Source organism: Hylobates moloch, unplaced genomic scaffold (assembly GCF_009828535.3).
Source record: "Hylobates moloch isolate HMO894 unplaced genomic scaffold, HMol_V3 SCAFFOLD_6, whole genome shotgun sequence".
NCBI classification, from domain to species: domain Eukaryota; kingdom Metazoa; phylum Chordata; class Mammalia; order Primates; family Hylobatidae; genus Hylobates; species Hylobates moloch.
The window spans coordinates 103,161,174-103,175,607 of NW_026652281.1; the positions used below are offsets into that span (position 1 = coordinate 103,161,174).

Sequence of the window (14,434 nt, forward strand, 5' to 3'; positions counted from 1 at the left end):
TGACCATGGGTAACCAATAGCAGAAAATAGCAGAAAGTGAAGCTGTGAACAAGGGAGAGACTACTGTACTCATTCTGATTTTGCCAACAAGTTGCTGGACAACCCTGAGCAAGTCACTTCATTTCTGAATTTTTTTTTTTTTTTTTTTGAGACGGAGTCTTGCTCTGTGCCCCAGGCTGGAGTGCAGTGGCACGATCTCGGCTCACTGCAAGCTCCGCCTCCCGGGTTCACGCCATTATCCTGCCTCAGCCTCCCGAGTAGCTGGGACTACAGGCGCCCGCCAACACACCCGGCTAACTTTTTGTATTTTTAGTAGAGACGGGGTTTCACCGTGTTAGCCAGGATGGTCTCGATCTCCTGACCTCGTGATCCGCCCGCCTCGGCCTCCCAAAGTGCTGGGATTACAGGCTTGAGCCACCGCGCCCGGCCATTTCTGAATTTAGGACAAAACTGCCTGGCTCATCAAATAGAGCTGTGAGCATCACTTGAAAAGGCAGACATGAAGGTGTTTTGCAAAATGAAAAATATAGAGATGGATTATAAAGGGTGATCCATGCATGTTTGGAAAAGTAAGTAACAGCACAGAAAACAAAATCAACTTCTAAAACATTGGATATAGGTCTAGCAACAGTCCTTTATACCTTAAAGAGCAGTCATTTGAGCTGAGAGGTAAAAAATAAATATGGCTGGCCGGGGTAACCCCAGCACTTTGGGAGGCTGAGGTAACCCCAGCACTTTGGGAGGCTGAGGCGGGCAGATCACAAGGTCAGGAGATCGAGACCGTCCTGGCTAACACGGTGAAACCTCATCTCTACTAAAAATACAAAAACATTAGCTGGGCATGGTGGCAGACAACTGTAGTCCCAGCTACTCAGGAGGCTAAGGCAGGAGAATTGCTTGAACCTGGGAGGCGGAAGCTGCAGTGAGCCAAGATCTCGCCACTGCACTCCAGCCTGAGCGACAGAGCAAGACTCCACCTCAAAATAAATAAATAAATAAATAAATAAATAATAGGCCGGCATGGTGGCTCACGCCTGTAATCCCAGCTCTTTGGGAGGCTGAGGTGGGCAGATCATATGAGGTTGGGAGTTCGAGATCAGCCTGACTAACATGGAGAAACCCTGTCTCTACTAAAAATACAAAATTAGATGGCCATGGTGGCGCATGCCTGTAATCCCAGCTACTTGGGAGGCTGAGGCAGGAGAATTGCTTGAACCCCGGAGGTGGAGGTTGTGGTGAGCCAAGATCATGCCATTGTACTCCAGCCTGGGCAACAAGAGCAAAACTCCGTCTCAAAAATAAATAAATAAATAAATAAAGCTTTCACAGGGGTCTGAAAAAAGCAGACATTAATAAGGAAAAAAACTCCTATAGTCTAGGCAGGAGATGATATGGAAGGATGAGTCTTTAAAATGTTAGAAGAGGCCGGGCTTGGTGGCTCATGCCTGTAATCCCAGCAATTTGGGAGGCCAAGGCAGGTGGATCGTGAGGTCAGGAGATCGACCTCATGGTGGTGGCCAACATGGTGAAACCCATCTCTACTAAAAATACAAAAATTAGCTGGGCATGGTGGTGCGTGCCTGTAATCCCAGCAATTTGGGAGGTTCAAGCAGGAGAATCGCTTGAACCTGGAAGGCAGAGGTTGCAGTGAGCCAAGATTGTACCACTGCACTCCAGGATGGGCAACAGAGCAAGACTCCATCTTGGGGAAAAAAAATTAAAATGTTAGAAGTGGTTAGGCTTGGCAGTTGATGCTGGTAGACAATGAAAGCTTTCCAAATGTCTTTAAAGGTTTAGCATCACTATACACACTCATCCGATGGTGTAAGATGACTCACTGTCCCCCAAATACTCTTGTAGACTTTTATGTCTTTGATCATGGCTCTTCACCTTACATGTCTTCGTGTCACTTGTTAATGCCTTGCTAATCCTTTAGACCCAGCTGAAATGAGATACTCCTGGAGTGATTTACTCCTTTAGCTGCGAGCTCATTTCTTTCCACTATAACAGTTATTGCATTAATTTTTTCTGTGTTTGTTTTAACCAGTTTTACTAGTTAAATTTTGAGTCCAAGGGCAGGAAACACATCGTGAGTCATCTTTGAATCTCCAGTGCCTAGAACAGGAAGCTGCACACAGCAAGTATTCAATAATTACTTGATGAGCTGCATCATGTCTCACACATGTTCTCAATAGGTATAGAGAAAACCAGAGTGTTCACATGTAACTTCCTTACCCCAAAGAGGGCAGGAAGATTCCCTGCTCATTGTGTCTTAGAAAATCAACATGTCTCCCCTTCATTTGTTGATTATCTTGATTAAAGAGTTTTTTTAAAAACATGTAAATGATCATAATTACTGCAAGCTTTACAGGGGTAACAATAGGAGCCAAGGAAGATCTTGGAATTACAACTGTTCTCCTGAGAATCATAGGATAATGATTTCTGGCCAGGCGCAGTGGCTCATGCCTGTAATCTCAGCACTTTGGGAGGCTGAGGTAGGAGAATTGCTTCACATCAGGAGTTTGAGACCAGCCTGGGCAACATAGTAAGACCCCCATCTCTACAAAAAACAAAAAACCTTAGCCGGGTGTGTTGGCACTCGCCTATAGTCCCAGCAACTCAGAATGCCGAGGCAAGGTTTGCAGTGAGCAGAGTTCGCCACTGCACTCCACACTCCAGCCTGGGCAACAGTGGACAATGCGACCCTGTCTCCAAAAAAAATAATAAAAAAGCTTTACTTGCATTTTCTTGTCTAATCCTTATGGCTGTATCAAGCACAGTGATCATCCCATTTTATTTATTTATTTTTTTGAGACAGAGTCTCCTCTGTCACCCAGGCTGGAGTGCAGTGGCGTGATCTCGGCTCACTGCAACCGCTGCCTTCCAGGTTCAAGCAGTTCTCCCGCCTCAGCCTCCTGAGTAGCTGGGATTATAGGCACCCACCATCGTACCTGGCTAATTTTTGTATTTTTGTAGAGACAGGGTTTCACCATGTTGGCTAGGCTGGTCTTGAACTCCTGACCATAGGTGATCCGCCTGCCTTGGCCTCCCAAAGTGCTGGGATTACAGGCATGAGCCACCATGCCCAACCTATTATCCCATTTTATAGAAGAGAAATCTATAGTTGAGTTGTTACTAATTCAACAGAGACCACACAGCTAATAAGAAACCAAGACTAGACTTGAATCCCGAACAATCTAATTCCAGCATCCATAGAGGGTGACACTAAACATTTAAGTTACGTAACTAACACTGCTTAATCTAATTAACTGCTCATCAAATATTTCTAGCAATTGGGCTTTCCCAAATGCTCTCCTATAAGGGATCAATATGCCTTTTGCCAGCACGAGGACACTGGTCCACTTGCCTGTTGGTAACAGCACTCTGCTTATCTAGCAAGTGCCTGTGTACCTGACAAGTCCCCGAGGAAGGAATCTGCTCTTAGGGTACAAACCACATTGGGTTTCTGGTCCTGTATGTGAGGCTAAGGACCAGATCCTTTTTTTTTTTTTTTTTTTTGAGACAGAGTCTCGCTCTGTCGCCAGGCTGGAGTGCAGTGGTGCGATCTCGGCTCACTGCAACCTCCGCCTCCCAGGTTCAAGCGATTCTCCTGCCTCAGCATCCTGAGTAGCTGGGATTACAGGCACACGCCACCATGTCCAGCTAATTTCCGTATCTTTAGTAGAGACAAGATTTCACCATGTTGGCCAGGATGGTCTCAATCTCTTGACCTAGTGATCCGCCCACCTGGGCCTCTGAAAGTGCTGGGATTACAGGCATGAGCCACCGCGCCCAGCCTGGCCTTATTTTTATCACCTCAACTGTTTCACAGCCTGTCATCATATTTTCCCTCAGCTTGTTTCTTTCCAGCCTCAAACATTCTATCCCTTTTGTTTGGCCTTCTATTCCTTCGTCTTTGGAGCTGACTCCATAAAGTAGGACACATCAAGATTTACCATAAAGACAAGAAAATCTTTTGTTTATTTATTTTTTAGATGAAGTCTTGCTCTGTCGCCCAGGCTGGTGTGCAGTGGTGCAATCTCGGCTCACTGCAACCTCCACCTCCCAGGTTCAAGCAATTCTCCTGCCTCAGCCTCCCGGGTAGCTGGGATTACAGGTGCGCCACCACGCCTGGCTAATTTTTATATTTTCAGTAGAGATGAGGTTTCACCATGTTGGCCAGGCTGGTCTCAAACTCCTGACCTCAGGTGATCCGCCTGCCTCGACCTCCCACAGTGCTGGGATTACAGGCGTGAGCCACTACGCCCAGCCAGAAAATATTTTCTTTTCTTCCTTCCTTAGTGATCCTTGGCATTTTCTCAGCCCTATGTGAGAGCAGTACATAGGGTCCTTGTCTTCAGAAAGCAGGCTCCAAGGCCACTTGGACCCCATTCCTGGCTTTTGATGCCTCAGAGATCATACAGTTATAAATATAATTAATATATAGTTGTAAATATAATCATAAATACAATTGAGGTTTTTTTCCCTCTAAATCCACTGCCTCAGGCTGGGTGTGGTGGCTTACATCTGTAATCCCAAGACTTTGGGAGGCTGAGGTGGGCAGATCTCCTGAGATCAGGAGTTCAAGACCAGCCTGGCCAACGTGGCGAAATCCTGTCTCCACTAAAAATACAAAAAATTAGCCAGGAGTGGTAGTGCACACCTGTAGTCCCAGCTACTCGGGAGGCTGAGGCAGGAGAATTGCTTGAACCTAGGAAGCAGAAGTTGCAGGGAGCTGAGATCGAGCCACTGCATTCCAGCCTGGGCGACAGAGTGAGACTACATCTAAAAATAAAATAAAATAAAAAAATAAGTCCACTGCTTCATATTTGCCTACATAAAAGCTTTAGAAGGTGTTCTTGTAGTCTACTCTTAAAGAAGATGGGGACAGGTGTGGTGGCTTACACCTGTAATCCCAGCACTTTGGAAGGCCAAGACAGGAGAATTGCTGGAGCCTGAGACCAGCCTGGGCAACACAGTGAGACCTCATCTCCACAAAAAGAAAACAAAAAAAAGGAAGATGATTTGAAGTAAAATCTTGAGAAAGTGAACTAATTCGCTTATTAATGTTACTAGAAAGAAAATCTAAAGTTTAAATGCAAGTCAGCTTTTAATTTTTTTTTTTTATTTTTGAGACAATATGTTGCTCTGTCACTCAGGCTGGAATGTAGTGGTGCAATCGGGGTTCACTGCAGCTTCAACCTCCTGAGCTCAAGTGATGCTCCTGCCTCAGCCTCCCAAGTAGCTGGGACTACAGGTACACACCACCATGCTCAGCTAATTTTTTGTAGAGATAGGCTTTTGCCATGTTACCCAGGCTAGTCTCAAACTCCTGGGCTCAAGCAGTCCACCTACCTTGGCCTCCCAAAGTGCTGGGATTACAGGCATGAGCCACTGTGCCTGGCCTATTTTTTATTTTTTTGAGACAGGGTCTTGCTTTATCACCCAGGCTAGAATACAGTGGCACACACATGGCTCCCTATAGTCTCGACCTCCTGGGCTCAAGCGATCCTCCCACCTCAGCCTCCCAAGTACCTGGGACTACAGTCATGCGCCATCACACTCAGCTAATTTTTAAATTTTTTGCATAAATAGGCTCTCCCTATGTGCAGGTCAGCTTTGTTGTTTCTAGTACATAAGTTCCTGGCCGGGCGCGGTGGCTCATGCTTGTAATCCCAGCACTTTGGGAGGCCGAGGCAGGCGGATCACGAGGTCAGGAGATCGAGACCACGGTGAAACCCCGTCTCTACTAAAAATACAAAAAATTAGCCAGGCGTGGTGGCGGGCGCCTGTAGTCCCGGCTACTCGGAGAGGCTGAGGCAGGAGAATGGCGTGAACCCGGGAGGTGGAGCTTGCAGTGAGCCAAGATTGTGCCACTGCACTCCAGCCTGGGCAACAGAGTGAGACTCCGTCTCAAAAAAAAAAAAAAAAAAAAAAAAAGTTCCTAAGTATACCAGGAGCTATTTGGGCTGAGGAGAATGCAAAATGCGAATATTCCAGAGGCATCTGTTTGGTAATTTTCCTCTGAGTTTGTCTTTTCTTTATGTCTGAGTCCTAATGTGTACAAAAGAGGCAAATGGGATAACTTGGTTTCTACAAAAAGAAGGGTCACGTGTAAATTTTTCAAATACTTCACACATTTCTAAAATAGTATCTAATGGTATAAGGTAAGTAACTGGGATTAGACATGAGAAAACTTGCCGGGCGCGGTGACTCGCGCCTGTAATCCCAGCACTTTGGGAGGCCGAGGCGGGTGGATCACCTGAGGTTGGGAGTTCAAGACCAGCCTGACCAACGTGGAGAAACTCCGCCTCTACTAAAAATACAAAATTAGTCGGGGGTAGTGGCACATGCCTGTAATCCCAGCTACTCAGGAGGCTGAGGCAGGAGAATCCCTTGAACCCAGGAGGCGGAGGTTGCGGTGAGCCGAGATCACACCATTGCACTCCAGCCTGGGCGGTAACAGCGAAACTCCGTCTCAAAAAAAAAAAAAGAAAGAAAGAAATGAGAAAACTTGGGTCCTGGTGTTGAGAAGCTGTACTATCCCTTTTCTTCATGTCTGTACCCAAGCAGCTGAATGTTGGAGAAAAACCAACACACTAGGCCAACTGGTTTACCTTTAACGCCACCAAGGAAATCCTGTTAAAGACTTGCCTTCCCTCTCCCCTGCACTTGCATCTGTCTTCACCTTTGTTGCCCTTATCATGAATGGAAGCATCCCTGTTCCTCTCCAAGGTCAACCCTCCGTTTCCTTCTATCTTCTCATAGATTTGACTCCTATATGGGTCAAGCAAGCCTTCTCTCTCCTGGATCACCCATCTTTCTTCCCCACCATATCCCTCCCAATGGCACATAAACATGCTCTGGGAACCCTACCATCTTTTATTTATTATTATTTTTTGAGATGGAGTCCCGCTTTGTTGCCCAGGCTGGAGTGCTGTGGCCCAATCTTGGCTCTCTGCAACCTCTGCCTCCCGGTTCAAGCAATTCTCCTGCCTCAGCCTCCCCAGTAGCTGGGATTACAGGTGCACACCACCACGCCCAGCTAATTTTTGTATTTTTAGTAGAGACGGGGTTTCACCATATTGGCCAGGCTGGTCTCGAACTCCTGACCTCAGGTGATCCACCTGCCTCAGCCTCCCAAAGTGCTAGGATAACAGGCGTGAGCCACTGCGCCCGGCCCCTACTATCTTTTAAAACATCTCTTCTTTCTATATCTATCCCCAAACTTATCTAGTCCCTTCACAGCAAAACCTCTCTCAAATTGCATACATGTGCTGTCTCCATTTCCTCACTTTCCTGGTCACTTTTCAACCCATTCCGGTCAGGTCCACCTCCCTGATATACCCACGTGAATCAAGCCAAGGCCATTAGTGACATTCTCCAGTGACTTGCAAGGTGACCCAATCCAATAGCGACATCTCTGGCCCAAGTTTATCACACCGCTCAGCTGATGCCTCCTACCTGAAACCTTCTCTGCCCAGGGATTCCACAACTCAATGCTAGATTTCATGACTTCCTAGATGCTCCCTTTTAGACTCCTTCTCCATTACTCTCCCAATATTGGAGTGCCCCAGGATTTGGCCATGGAATTTCTCTTTACTCTTTCCTCCAAGCCAAGCCAGGGGTCATAAACTGACAGCTCATCTGTGCGGTTTAATCAACTCATGAAGTTTAAAAACATCTGATTCAGTTGCTAACATCTAAAAACTCTGGAAATTTGACATCTTAAAAATACAGATTTTTTATTCCTTTAAGGGAAAAAAAAAAAAAAAAGAGTATGTTACTGGGCCAGCATTCTCACAAGGGAACGGTCAGCTGGATGGAGCAGAAGCTGCTCCCTAGATGCTGGGTCCATTTGATATCTAAGGGAAGAGTCATATTCCCTGTAAGTACCAAAAGGCTCTCCTCCCAGAGCCACCAGCACCTTGCAGTCAGTTCTTGGTCAACTTGACTGCAGGTTGGGAAGGGTCCGCAGGCGCCTCCTGGGGAGGGGTGGGACTGAAGGTCTCCGCCCACAGAGAACAGCTCTCCCGCAAAGACAAGAAATGCACGTTTCCACAGAATTACACAGCACTAAATACAGAAACTCCTTTCAGTAAAAAGCGACTGCTATGAACGTGTTAAAGCATCAAGTCTGGTCTTCCGCCGCCTCTCCGGGCTGAGGTGGCCTGGGGACACCAAGAGGAGGCCCTCCCACTCTTCTCTCGCACCCGCTTTTAGGTGGCCCTCTTCTAGGGCGGAGAGATCACCAAAAGCCGCTGAGCAAGGACAGCCTTTCCAGTCGTCGCTCGCGGACACGGAGCTGGGAGGGCGCGGGAACCGACCCGGCCTTACTCGGTGGCGGGCAGCTGAGACGTTCGGAGGGCGGGTCGGGCCTGGCTGGGGCGGAGACTGGGCGGGGCCGGGCCCGGGAGCCTCCTCAGCCCCACTGGCTTGCCCCGCGCGCGCTTCCTCCAGCCACCCCCACTTCCCCAACCCTGTACGGGTTCAGGGGGCCAGAGACAGCAGCTAGGGAATAAGGTCAAGCGGACTGGATCCGGCACCGCCCAGGGGCGGCGGCCTCCGCCCAGGAAGCCCCACCCAGCGGGAGCCAGGACGCCGCGGCGCCGGCAGAGCCCACGCGCGACCCGGCGAGGGCGCGGGAGGGCGCGTGCGGCGTGACGACGCGACTCGCGGCGCGTCCCGTGACGCCATCGCGCCCGCTTTTGAAAGTTGGCGCCCGGGGCCGCCTCCCATGCTGCCCTGCGCCAACCCCTCCCCTCACCTTTCCTCCCCCGCCCTCTACTCGCAGCCCGGCCGGCCCCCCCACCCGTCCCTTCCCTTATCAGCACCCGCGGCCCCGGCAGCGCCGACGCAGGCGCACTGCACCGCGCCGCCGCCATTTTGTGTCTGAGCCTGTGGAGCGATTAAACCGTGCGCGGAGCTGCTTCTTTGGCGGCAGCGGCGGCGGCGGTAGCCGGTGCGGACGCGCGGAGCTCGCCGGGGACGCCAGGTGGCCGGAGCCGTGGAGCGGCGGCAGAGCGGGCGCCGCGGGGGGTGTGGCGCGGAGGTAAGGGGGCCCGGGGTGGAGGAGGTTTCGCGGGCCGCCTCTAGGTGTCACGATGGGGCCGCTCCGGTCGGCGCTGGCTGCAGCCCGGCGCCAGCGCCGCCGCCGGGGGGTGTTTGTCTCCCTCTACCGTCCCTGCTGCGGCGCGGCCGCCGCCATTGCCCGTCGCCGCCGTGGCCCGGCCGCCCCCCCCCCACCCCCACGCCCGCCCGCTAGGCCTCCCTCCTGGCAGCGCGCTAGGCCTCGGGCGGCGGCAGAGGCAGAGGCCCGCGCGCCCGGCGACTCCATTTTCCTTCCTTTGTCTCTGCCCTCGAGGCCGGTTCCTGGCCGGCCGATCGCCCGGCCGCGGCCCGCCCTCTGTCCTGTGTCCTCCGCCCCTCCCGCGGCGGGTGACCCCAGCTGAGACGCTATCTCCGCGTCCCGGCTAAGGCGCCCGTCTAGCGTAAGGGTTCGGACCGACTGCCGCCGCGCGCTCAATCAGGTCCCGGTGCCGTATGGGTGTCGGGCCCTGGCCGTCGCGTCTCGGGCTGCCCCTCCTCCAGCCAGCCCCGTCCCCGGAACCTACCCTGCCGCCCTGCGTGCCTCCCCAGCTGCTTGGCTGCTCGGCGGTCGCTCCCAGTCCGCGCGTCGCCGCCGCTGGTCTCCGTCTTCGCCGAGTGGCGCAGGCGGCGCTGCAGCGGCTGCGAGCAGAGGGACCCCAGCGCTGCCGAGAGCTCCCTCTGCAAGGCTGGCTGAGCTGCTCGCACCTCTACGCTGCCTGAGCGGGCGGGGGGACGCGCGCTCGCCGCTCCCGCTGCGCCCCCAAACTCTCGCCCGGGCTCCTGGCCGGACCCGACCGATGCGGGCCCCCCCACAGTGGGCGGAAAAGATGCGAGTTCTGCACCAAGTAGTTTTTATCTAGCCAGGTTCAGACTCCCCAGCCAGTGATAGCAGCCTGACTTTGTGCGCTCAGAGATCTCAAAGGGACTGAAACTTAAATTTCGTTCTGATCTCAAGTGACATGACAAATTTCTAAATTTGGGAGTATGGGCTGAGTCCCTTGAGTTTCCCTCCCGCTTTAAAATGTCCTCACACTAACTTAGTACCTGATGCTCTAGGGCTAGGTGAAGGCGGTTCTGCCCCAGGATTGTGCAACTCGATCTAGAGCGCCAGTAGGGCAGAATGAGTTTATTCTTGACTCCACTGGTAATTTGCCCATACGATGAAATATGAGGGTTGACATTGTAATTGAATCCTGGGTCACTTGCTGCAGATGGTTTATAAATATCTACGCCTAATGTAACTACTATTTAGTAGGAGACTTCCTGTAGCCCAGAGTTCAGCGTTAAGTAAACATTCGCATACGTAGTCTTCATACTTGGAGTTTCGATCAACTAAGAAAGTTAAAAACCAAGTCCTCATAGGTGGGAAAGGAAGTTAAACAGGGCATATATTTAAATTTATTCGGTCCTTAAGTTTTCTTTCTTCACTAAAAAGCTTCCCGTTGAATTGCGGGAGTCTTTTGCTTTTCCGTAAATATTCTAGTGCCTTAATATAGTTCAGTGCAGCAGTTGATGTATCAGTTCGGGTTGTTTTGGAGAGAAGAAAGTCTGGATTAACATGTTTTTAGGAAGGAAGCTATGTTAAGTTTATGAAGAAATTAAACAGCCTGGTCCTAACCAAAGTTGTCCAGTCCACTGTATGTAATCTCAATCTGTAGCTCCTCACTGCAGTCCTCTTCGTAGGCACACTATGTCTCCTTTTGGAACTCTGCAAAATGTTCCTGCCACCCCTCTTCCTCAATAAAATTGCATAGAGTAACTAAATGCAGTTGATTGTTAGACTTGGGAATAGAATCACCTTTAATTATCTAATATGTTAGTCCAATTGTGTAATTTATTGCATTCTTTTGTGACTTTGTTTTCCTTTTGAAATTGTGGTTAAGTAGCATGTTTTATTTATTTAAATAAGCTCAACATTGAGTTAAAAATTAAAATACAGCAGGTGTGTCATCGAGCCAGGAGTAAAGCTTGTTTTCCTGGGTTAGTACTGTGCTCCGTAGACCATATTTTGCATCTTGGTTTGGTTGTTTCATATGCAGTCATCAGCTTCTTGGGTTTATACATCATTTATGCTGTTTTAGTGGAATAGACCTTTTTCCACACAGTTGCTATCCTTTGAAATTCCCATATGCCAGGAATCTTACTTTGTTTTGTTTTTATTAGAAAACTAAATCTACAGAGAGAATAAATTGAGGATGAATTAATATGTTAGGGTAACCCAGACTTTTTTTTTTTTTTTTTTTTGAGACAGAATCTCGTTCTGTCCCCTAGGCTGGAGTGGCAGTGGTGCGATCTCGGCTCACTGCAACCTCTGCCTCCTGGGTTCAAGCCATTCTCCTGTCTCTGCCTCCCAAGTAGCAGGAATTACAGGCCTGCGCCACCACGCCCGGCTAATTTTTGTGTTTTTAGTAGAGACGGGTTTTCACGATGTTGGCCAGGCTGGTCTCAAACTCCTGACCTCAGGTGATCCACCCGCCTCAGCCTCCCAGAGTGCTGGGATTACAGGTGTGAGCCATCTCTCCAGGCCAGGACCTGTTATTTAAATTAGTGATAGGAGGAGGATTAAAACAGGAATGTTTGCCTACATAAGAAAATACTGCCTATTTAAGAGTAGTTGTGGCTGGGTTTGGTGGCTCACTCCTGTAATCCCAGCACGTTGGGTGGCCGAGGCGGGTGAATCACGAGGTCAGGAGATCGAGAGCATCCTGACTAACACGGTGAAACCCTGTCTCTACTAAAAATACAACAAATTAGCCGGGCATGGTGGCATGCGCCGTAGTCCTGGCTACTAGGAAGGCTGAGACAGGAGAATCGCTCAAACCTAGAAGGCGGAGGTTGCAGTGAGCTGAGATTGTGCCACTGCACCCCAGCCTGGGCAACAGAGCGAGACTCCATCTCAAAAAAAAAAAAAAAAAAACAGAGTAGTTGTAAAGGTTAACTTTATCGGGATCCATTCAACCTATGTAAGAATTTAGGAGGTGAAGTTGTCCTTAAGATGCATTCAAATTCTAAGAGCTTTAGGATTTTATTTTAAAGTACACACGCAAATGAGGGCACTCACTTGGGACTTCTGAATGGCTTGGGGAGTTCCTTGGTGGAAGCCACTTGTGGCTGACTTAAGGCCCTGGGGAGGAGTCTTGGGCAGAGCCTTGCAGGCTGGTGCCTCCTGGCCAAAAGTCACCTCTAGAGACTGCTTTTTTTGCTTCAGGGATACTGCTGCTGTCACAGCCACTCCACATCATCTACGTTATAGACTCCACCTAATTTTTTTAAACTAGACCATCTGTCTGCCTAATTTACCTGTCTTGGCTCCAGATGACTTGACTGTTTTGCCAAAAATTAGGCCCCTCTTCAAACAACTCAGATGCATTATGATTTAAAAAGAACAATAGTGGCAAATAATGTATAACTTTGAAGACCATGGTTCTCAATTGATGTGATTTGTAGGTGGGACATGGTGGCTCACACCTGTAATCCCAGCACTTTGGGAGGCCAAGGCAGGCGGATCACCTGAGGTCAGGAGTTTGAGACCAGCCTGGCCAACATGGTGAGACCCCATCTTTACCAAAAACACAAAAATTAGCTGGGCTTGGTGGCATGTGTCTGTTTCTGTAATCCCAGCTACTCAGGAGGCTGAGGCAGGAGAATCACTTGAACCCGGGAGGCGGAGGTTGCAGTGAGTCAAGGTCGTGCCATTGCACTCCAGCCTGGGTGACAGAGTGAGACTGTCTCAAAATTTAAAAAAAAAAAAAAAAAAAAAAAAGATTTGTCTTACCACATTTGTTTTGTTGTTCTTGTGGGGCGTTTGTTTGTTTTTGAGACGGAGTCTCGCTCTGTCTCCCAGGCTGGAGTGCAGGGGCGCGATCTCGGCTCACTGCAAGCTCCACCTCCCGGGTTCACGCCATTCTCCTGCCTCAGCCTCCCGAGTCGCTGGGAGGACTACAGGCGCCCGCCACCACGCCTGGCTAATTTTTTGTATTTTTAGTAGAGACGGGGTTTCACCGTGTTGGCCAGGATGGTTTTGATCTCCTGATCTCGTGGTCTGCCCACCTTGGCCTCTCAAAGTGCTGGGATTACAGGCATGAGCCACCATGCCCGGCCTGTGGGGTTTGTTTAAGACAGGGTCTTCCTCTTTTACCCAGGCTGGAGTGCAGTGGTGTGATCACAGCTCACTGCAGCCTCCACCTCCCTGGCTCAAATGATCCTGCCACCTCAGCCTCCTGGGTAGCTGGGACTAATTTTTTCTAGAGATGGGGTTTTGTCATGTTGCCTAGGCTGGTCTCAAACTCGTGGGCTCAAGCAGTCTGTCTGTCTTGGCCTCCCAAAGTGCTGGGATTAGGTGTGAGCCACCGTGTCCAGCCCATTCTTTTTTAAACACCTGTAAACTTTCTGTAGTCTGTCTTCGTATCTTCCCTGCTAGTATCTGTGCATTTTCTCAGTGATTTAATATTTGAATGCAAAGTTGTGGCATTGCATATAGACTGCCAAAATACAGTCCAAAGGTGAGGGTTAGGATGATATTCTTTCACACTTGATCCTTGTTTTTGGTCACTCTTGGAATTTTCAGGGGTAGAAAATTTCATTCCCTTTGAGGTATGCTAGTAATAATAATGGACTCCAGTACAGAAGTGTTGCTTGGACTAAATACGCTAATCACCTAATTTGTGTTACTAAAAATTGCCTCTCAACAGAGGAGACTTTAGCTTCATCTAAGAAAGTACTATATCAGTGAGTTTTGTGGAGTTTAGCTAATTGTGAGATGGGTTTCCTCTTAGAAGATGTACCTCATATGCCAAATTGCTTGGAAACTTTTTTTTTTTAATACATTTTGATTGAGGCAGTGGCATGATCATAGCTGTTGCCCAGGTTGGAGTGCAGTGGCATGTTCATAGCTCACTGCAGCCTTGAACTCCTGGGCTCAAGCAGTCTTCCTGCTGCAGCCTCCCAAGTAGCTGGTACTATAGGAGTGTGCCACCATGCCCAGCTGATTCTTTTTATTTTTTTGTAGACAGGATTCTACTATGTTGCTCAGGCTGGTCTTGAACTCCTGGGCTCAAGCAAGTCTCCCACCTCGGCCTCCCAAAGTGTTGACATTACAGGTGTGAGCCACCATACTCGGCTTGCTTTTTTTTTTTTTTTTGAGACAGGTTGTCACTCTGTTGCCCACACTGCAGTGCAGTGGTGTGATCATGGCTCACTGCAGCCTTGTCCCCAACCTGCCCCAAGTGATCCTCCCACCTCAGCCTTCCAAGTAGCTGGGACCACAGGCACACAACACTCATCCTGGCATGTATATGTATGTGCGTGTATATATACATATATATATATATATATTTTTTTTTTT

At 49.3% G+C, this 14,434-nt stretch overlaps 1 protein-coding gene across 1 annotated transcript in view; it reads left to right on the forward strand.

The window, feature by feature from the left end:
- Positions 1-8,857: 8,857 nt before the first annotated feature.
- Positions 8,858-14,434, forward strand: part of CTCF (CCCTC-binding factor) — a 72,196-nt gene continuing 66,619 nt past the window's right edge. Inside the window, exon 1 of the mRNA XM_032156051.2 lies at positions 8,858-9,052. The gene's annotated coding sequence lies outside the window, so the exon portion shown is untranslated. The remainder of the gene's footprint in view (positions 9,053-14,434) is intronic.